The sequence below is a fragment of the Erinaceus europaeus genome, chromosome 10 (genome assembly GCF_950295315.1).
Source record: "Erinaceus europaeus chromosome 10, mEriEur2.1, whole genome shotgun sequence".
NCBI lineage: Eukaryota > Metazoa > Chordata > Mammalia > Eulipotyphla > Erinaceidae > Erinaceus > Erinaceus europaeus.
The window spans coordinates 13990975-13999373 of NC_080171.1; the positions used below are offsets into that span (position 1 = coordinate 13990975).

Sequence of the window (8399 nt, forward strand, 5' to 3'; positions counted from 1 at the left end):
CACCTGAAATCTAGCCTGCCCCTATCATTAGGGACGTAGCTCTGATGCTTTTCTCTCTCCTAGGGGTCAGAAGCAGAGGAAGGGGGGCTGTCACCTTAATTCTCTGCTTGCCAAGCCCCCCCCAGATATGGACCTCTGGGGCACGGAGGACTCCGGTGTGGGAACAGTGAAAGCCAAAAGGGACACAGACGGAGTAGCATCAGTCCCAGCCTCTCCAGGGATCACATCAGCTTCTGTAGTGACTCTGTCTTGCCTCTTCCAGAAGTGTCTCTCACCCAGAAGCCTATCAGATGGCTGCAGAGATGGAAGGTGTGTACCAGCGCCAGGAGCAGGGTGGAGCAAGGAGATTCCGGGCCTGGCAGGAGTCACAGTCCCTCGCTGATTTCCTCATACTTAAAATTCTTCATTTGGGCCATTTCTTTGACATTCCTTTTCTGCTAGGCTTCCCTTCCAGGTCAGCCTCAGCTGCATGGGGGTCCTGTAATCACATAGGCTAGGCTGGAAAAGAGGTACAGAAAAGAAGTAGAAACAATTCATCAGTACCCACTTTTCTAGAGATCAGGCAGGTCTCGTGGTAAAGCTGAGAAGCCCACAGATTTGGTTACATACTGTGAAGCGAGGAGCAAAGGAATCTTCCCGGGAGCTGAGTGAAGTGGCCTTTTGGCTCTGAGCATCGCAAGCATCAGCACACAAGTTCAGTCATCAGCAGGCTCCGGTGTGGACCAGTGTTTTATACTCTGTCCTCTCTGCAGGACAAGTGCATCTCAAGGAGAAATCTGAGCCTGAGGAAAAGTTAACCTGTCCAATATCTATTGGGTTGTTGGAAATGTTGTGACATACATATATATATGGTGCTTTCCTATGCAAAAAAATGTGAATTGATTTTTCTGACAACTCGGTATCTTATCAGGTTGACTGTATCTCACATTGCCACCTAGTGGACGAGATCCGATGGCCAGTTCCATCATTGTTTTAGTGCATGGGTTCAGCTTCTGACTCCTTCCTGTCTGTTTCCCCTTCGGTTTCTGAGGAGAATGGGCTGTAGTAACTCTGGTAGCTGACATCTTCAAAGACTGAACCTGGATCTTGAGGAAAGGAAGGATTGAGGTTAATTCTTGGGAGCTCTGGACTAAATAGGCAGAGGCTTCCCTACAGCTGTTCTCTTTTAAGTCCTCATCTTCCTTCTGCATTGATGCCAAAAGGCAAGAAAGGGAGGAGGGCGGAGATAGTGTAGTGGTTGTGCAGAGACTTCATGCCTGAGATTCCAAAGTCCCAGGTTCAGTTCTCTTCCTGCCACCACTACCCCCCCACCAACTGTAAGCCATCACTGAGTAGTGCTTCGGTAAAATAGAAAAAAAAAAAAAAAAAGAAGAAGAAAGAAAGATAGAAAGGGAAAGGAAAAAAAGATGAAGGGCTGAGATAAGATTTCTCTCCTTTTTTTCCCTTTCAGTAAAATAATTTCATTTTCTAACACAAGGGAAACAAATACATCCAATAGGTACTTATCTTGCACATTCATTCACAGATGACTTCCAGGTTACAGCTGCTCTGATATTTGAGCATGTATAAAAGCTACCTCAATCAAGATAAGAAAAATGCTTTTAGGGGAGAAAGAAAGTTCAATATTGTTGGGTTGGTGACAGCAGAGTCAGCTTTGGTTAGATTAGTTCTGTAAATATAAAGCTCTGAGAAATTACTATGTTTGCATCTAGTACTTCCAGATGAACAGTATGCAGCAATTAGCTTACACTTCAGAGAATTTTTCTTAGTTCTCCTGGTGATGAAACCATTTATCCACATCTCCTGGTGATGCGCAGGCAGACTCACATGGTTTTGGTAAAGCACCCACAGTGGCTTTGGCAGCATCAGGGTCAGACGTGAAGGGCCTCTTCAGTTGTGTTCATACAATTGAGTCCTTTCCCTTCAGTTTTCTTAGTCACTAAGGCTTTCCAATGGTCATGACTGCTTTTAATAATGTCAGCTGCAAAGTTCTTATTCTTAAATTCTGCATTGAATGCAAACTGGTTTTCTAGTTTTCCATCAGGAACTCTGTACCTTCTAAACCAATCCACAATAGCTTCTAGGTAGCCAGGTGTCAGTCGCTTGACATCGTTAATATCATTATAATTGGCTGCATCAGGATCATCCACATTAATAGCAATGACTTTCCAGTCCGTTTCCCCTTCATCAATCATAGCCAATAAGGGGGCCGGGCGGTGGCACAGCGTTAAGCGCACATGGTGCAAAGCGCAAGGACAGGCTTAAGAATCATAGCCAACGGGAGTTGGGCAGTAGTGCCGTGAGTTAAGCGCAGGTGGTGGCAAAGTGCAAGGACCCACCCTAAGGACCCCGGTTCGAACTCCGGCACCCTACCTGCAGGGGAGTCGCTTCACAAGCGGTGAAGCAGGTCTGCAGGTGTCTATCTTTCTCTCCCCCTCTCTGTCTTCCCCTCCTCTCTCCATTTCTCTCTGTCCTATCCAACAACAACAATAAAACAATGGCAACAAAAGGGAATAAATATTAAAAAAAAATCATAGCCAGTATGCTCAGAACTTTCACCTTGATCATTTCACCTCTCCTACATACCTTGCTTCCAATTTCACACACATCTATGAGGTCATTGTCACCACAACAGCCAGTGGTTTTGTCATTGTGTCCTGGGTCTTCCCAAGTCTGAGGGGTGGCCCCATAGTTCCAGATACATCCTTTATAATGGAACAAGTTTGCAATGAAGTTTTCCTTTTTTCACATCTTGTTTAATTGGGTTTAAAGGGCCCTTTGTAGCAATCTCTATTTTTACATTTGACCAGCGTGGTACTTCAGCCACCATGTGGAACACATCCTTATCTACATAAATTGGAATAATGTGAAATGGGGATATATATTCTCCTTTTTCATTTTTGAGGTCATTTTTGAGGAAGACTTGGTGCTCAAGGGTGAAGGGCGTTGTGCGCGCCGTTCTGCTGAAGCGGCTCAGGGTACCAGAGACTCGGTGTTCAAGGGTGAAGGGCGTGGTGCGCTCCATGCTGCTGAAGCCGCTCATGGTACCAGAGACCGGTCACCCTCACTGCCGCTGCCACAGAGCCACGAGCCCTCACGCAGCGCCGACTCAGATTTCTCTCCTTTCTAGACTGATGAGTATTTATGGATAATCTTTCTTCATTGCATGACTAGGATTTTATGTTTCTTCCTTGTTATTGTGAAGTGAAAAAAATAACATCCATTTTTAAGACTTTATCTAGTTTTTTTTTTAATTTTTTTAAATTAATTAATTAATTAATATTTTAGCCTCCAGGGTTAGTGCTGGAGCTCAGTGCCTGCGCTATGCAGTCAAATGCTCTACCACTGAGCTATACCCCCAGTGCCTGCACTATGAGTCCACTGCTCCCGGAGGCCATTTTTTTCCCTTTTGTTGCCCTTGTTGTTTATCATTGTTGTTGTTGCTGTCGTTGTTGGATAAGACAGAGAGAAATCAAGAGAGGACAGGAAGACAGAGAAGGGGAGAGAAAGACACCTGCAGACCTGCTTTACCACTTGTGAAGCGGCCCCCCTGCAGGTAGGGAGCCAGGGGCTCGAACTAGGATCCTTATGCCGGCCCCTGTGCTTTGTGTCATGTGCACTTAACCTGCTGCGCTACCGCCCGGCCCCCTTTAATTTATTTTAATGAGAGATACAGAGAGAATAAGCACAAAAGAGAGGCTAGAGCACTGCTCAGCTCCAGTTTGATTCTGGGGACTGAACCTGGTACTGCAGAGCCTCAGGCTTTTGCATAGCCATTATGCTGTCTCCCTAGTCCTTCTGAATGGCAGGTGGGTGTGGTGGGGGAGAATAGGGGCTGAAATGGTTCCCCATGGTTACAGATACATCACACTTAAACTCAACAGAGAATTGGAGGGGCTAGGTGTAATTGGGGGTATTCATGGGCTGTGAGAGAAAGAGACCAGCTTCCACGTCAAAGTTCTTGGGCATGGAGAGTGTTAGTACGGGCCCACTGTGGCAAGTCACTTTTATAAACATCTAAGGCCCCAGCTTCACTTCCTTTCCAAGCCACATCCACCCCTACTACAACTTCCAGGTATCTTTCATGTTTGCCCCTCCTTCTGATAAGGGAAACAAGGCCTGATGTTCTCAGTCCTCAGGTGTTCCTGCCCTTCTCAGTGATGGCAGTGAAACAAAAGTTCCTTCCTGGTCATAAAGTTTCCAGGTCCTGGTGGAATTGGGTTCAGGGTTGTCTGGTTATCTTCCTCTATTCTGTCCTGTCCTGTCCTGTCCTGTCCTGTCCTATTCTATTCTACCCTACCCTACCCTACCCTACCCTACCCTACCCTACCCTACCCTCAGAATCAGAGCAGCACTCTGGCATACAGAATGCTGGAGATTGAACTCAGGATCTTATGCTTTTCAGTCTAAATCTGCGGTGACTACTCTACCTCCTGGGCCACTAGTTCTCCTTTTTAAAACCCCATAGAAGAGTTTTCTGTATGGGTAGACTTAATTGACTTCCCTCAATTATCAGGTCTCTCCTGAGGGAGGACACAAGATCTGGGATAGGCTTTGGTCTAGGAGGTAGAGTTTTCTCCACTAGGGGCCCAACGTCTGACTGGAAGCTTCTAGAGGCTCAGCACTAATATCCAAATCAGCAGTAACAGAAGAAAGGCCTGGATCCATCCACCTAGGTTGTCTGTGGGCGAGTGCCTGAGGAACAAGCATTGAGGATTCTGTTGCCTTTTGGTTTCCCTGAACTCTCTTGGTAATTTAGTTCATAACCCCTGAATTACATGATTGGATTTTTCCCCCAGGACCCCTCTAACACATCTGCACAGATGGTGAGGGTTGGAGAGAAACGCTAGTCTCTACTCTAACCCATGTCTGCCCACAAGGTTGATAAGACTCTTTTTTTAAATTTATTTCTTTATTGGGGAATTAATGTTTTACGTTAAACAATAAATACAGTAGTTTGTACATGCATAACATTCCCCAGTTTCCCATATAATAATACAACCCCCACTAGGTCCTCTGTCATCCTTCTTGGACCTGTATTCTCCCCACCCACCCACTCCCACCCCAGAGTCTTTTACTTTGGTGCGATACTCCAATTCCAGTTCAGGTTCTACTTGTGTTTTTTTTTTTTTTTTTTCTGATCTTGTTTTTCAACTTTTGCCTGAGAGTGAGATCATCCCATATTCATCCTTCTGTTTCTGACTTCTTCTTCTAGCATTTGCCCTTCTTCCGTAGCCAGTCAACAGCGTCAGGTTGAGCCTGATGTCAAGTTTCGAGACCTCCTTTGAATCTGGAGAGGTGGCAGTCATTGACTATGTGGGTCATAGTCTGTCTGTAGCCGCAGGGGCAGTTCGGGTCGTCTCTGGCTCCCTAGCGATGGAACATAGCGGCGCACCGGCCATGGCCTGTTCGATAGCGATTGAGGAGGGCCCGATCATAACGTGCTAGGTCAAAGCCGGGTTGACGCTTGCAGGGGTCTGTGATGAGGTGTTTGTTCTTTACCTCAGCTGACTGCCAGCTCTGTTTCCAAGAGACTGGAACAGAGAAGTTCAGTATAGGCATAGGGGACCAGACTGGGTGACGAGACGTCAAGCGTTGGACAGGGTGGGCGAAGATCTCCGCGTATATTGGCAGGTCCGGCCGAGTGTAGACGTGGGAAATGAACTTAGATGATGCGGCATCCCGACGAATATCTGGCGGGGCGATGTTGCTAAGAACTGGCAGCCACGGAACCGGGGTGGAACGGATGGTTCCAGAAATTATCCTCATGGAGGAATATAATTTGGAATTGACCAAGTGGACATGGGGGCTACGGAACCATACTGGGGCACAGTATTCTGCAGTGGAATAGCATAATGCCAGAGATGATGATCGCAGTGTGGAAGCGCTTGCGCCCCATGAGGCCAGTCTTGCAATGATGTTATTCCTCGCGCCCACCTTTGCTGCAGTTTTTATGAGATGTTTGTGAAATGACAGAGTGCGATCGAGAGTAACGCCAAGATAGTCTGGCTGGGCTTCATGCCGGATTCTCGTATCGCCAAGCTGCACATTAAGCTCACGTGAGGCCGAGGCATGGTGTAGATGGAAAACAGATGATACCGTTTTTGCAGTGCTAGGGATTAGTCACCATTTTTTACAGTAATCAGATATCAGAGACATGTCTTTCGTGAGTGTTTCCTCGAGGATGTCGAACTTTGATGCCTGAGTTGCACAGCAGATGTCATCGGCGTAGATGAACTTCCTTGAAGAAGTTTCTGGGAGGTCATTGATGTCAATATTAAATAGCGTAGGAGCCAGAACAGAGCCCTGGGGGAGGCCACTTGAGACAAGTCTCCATCTGCTAGACTTGTCACCCAGATGCACCTGGAATCTTCTGTTTTGGAGAAGAAACGATATAGTGTTGGCCACCCATGGAGGCAGGCATCTTGAGATCTTGACTAGGAGACCACGGTGCCAGACCATGTCATAGGCTCTCTTCTGTTTCTCACTTATTTCACTCAACATGAATTTTTCAAGGTCCATCCAAGATTGGCTGAAAATGGTGAAGTCGCCATTTTTTACAGCTGAGTAGTATTCCATTGTGTATATATACCACAACTTGCTCAGCCACTCATCTGTTGTTGGACACCTGGGTAAGACTCTTCTTTTCTGACAGTTTTCAAAATGCTAAAATCCATTAAAAGAAGGGCTGGCAAAATAGCTCACATATCTAGCGCTCTGCTTTGGCATATGTGTAATCCATGTTCTAGGGCTCCATTGCATTGAAGGAAGCTTTGGTGCTTTCTGTCTGTCTGTCTATCTATCTATCTGTCTATCTATCTGAAAGAGTCAGCCTGGGGGGGCCGAGCGGTAGCACAATGAGTTAAGTGCACATGGCACCAAGCGCAAAGACCAGCATAAGGATCCCAGTTCGAGCCCTGGCTCTCCCACTTGGGGGGGGGGGACACACTTCATGGGCGGTGAAGCAGGTCTGCAGGTGTCTTTCTCTTCCTCCTCCGTCTTCCCCTCCTTTCTTGATTTCTTTCTGTCCTAGCCAACAGTAACAACAACAACAATAATAATAGCAACAATGATAAACAACAAGGGCAATAAAAGGGAGGAAATGGCCTCCAGGAGCAGTGGGTTTGTAGTGCAAAGACTGAGCCCCAGCAGTAACCCTAGAGACAAAAAAAAAGAAAGAAAGAAAGAAAGAAAGAAAGAAAGAAAGAAAGAAAGTGAAAAAGTCAGCCTGGATCAATGATGCAGTGATTTGACAAAAAAAATCAAAGAAAAAAAGCTATTAAGAAGAGATAGACAGGGAGTCGGGCGGTGGCGCAGTGGGTTAAGCGCACGTGGCGCAAAGCGCAGGGACCGGCGTAAGGATCCCGGTTCGAGCCCCCGGCTCCCCACCTGCAGGGGAGTCGCTTCACAGGCGGTGAAGCAGGTCTGCAGGTGTCTGTCTTTCTCTCCCCCTCTCTGTCTTCCCCTCCTCTCTCCATTTCTCTCTGTCCTATCCAACAACAAAGCAACGTCAACGATGGCAATAATAACCGCAACGAGGCTGCAACAACTAGGGCAACAAAAAGGGGGGAAAATGGCCTCCAGGAATGGTGGATTCATGGTGCAGGCACCCAGCCCAGCAATAACCCTGAAGGAAAAAAAAAAAAAAAAGAAGAGAAAGGCATTTCAGCATTCTGTGAGGCTGGCTGCTTCCTGGTTCCCTAAGTGATTTGACAACCATGGACTAGTCCCCGTTCCTCATTCACTGTGAGGTGAGCCCCCTGGTCTTACACTCTGCTCTGTGAGGTTCCATGCCTATGGATTGGGCAGTTCTTTTGATTATGGGAGGGTGGAGGGTTTCCAGAAGGAACAACATCAAGATATGGAATCCTTTTGAGAAATTAGGTAAGATGAGTGGTAAAAGAAAGGGAAAAGGGGGGATAGGTAGGCGGTATACCACACCAGGTTAAGCACACATAGTGCAAAGCACAGGGATCCCAGTTTGAGTCCCCGGCTCCCCACCTGCAGGGGAGTCGCTTCACAGGTGGTGAAGCAGGTCTGCAGGTGTCTGTCTTTCTCTCCCCCTCTCTGTCTTCCCCTCCTCTCTCCATTTCTCTCTGTCCTATCCAACAACAATGACACAGCAGTAACAACAATAATAACAGCAATGACAACAATGGGGAAAAGATGGCTTGCAGAACAGTGGATTCATAGTGCAGACACCAAACCCCAGTGATAATCCTGGAGGCAAAAAAAAAAAAAAAGAAAAAAGAAATGGAAAAGGATGTTGTAAAAGCAGAAAGTTTATCTTGTTTCCTTATTATTTTACCATAGTCAGAATCTTGCACACAAATGATGTCTGCTCCTGTGCTGACTTTGAGCTTTAGGTAAATACACAGAAATAGAGACAGAGAGAAGAA

At 46.6% G+C, this 8399-nt stretch overlaps 1 pseudogene; it reads right to left on the reverse strand.

The window, feature by feature from the left end:
- Nucleotides 1-1765: 1765 nt before the first annotated feature.
- On the reverse strand, nt 1766-3399 carry LOC103115729 (inorganic pyrophosphatase-like; annotated as a pseudogene).
- Nucleotides 3400-8399: the final 5000 nt, after the last annotated feature.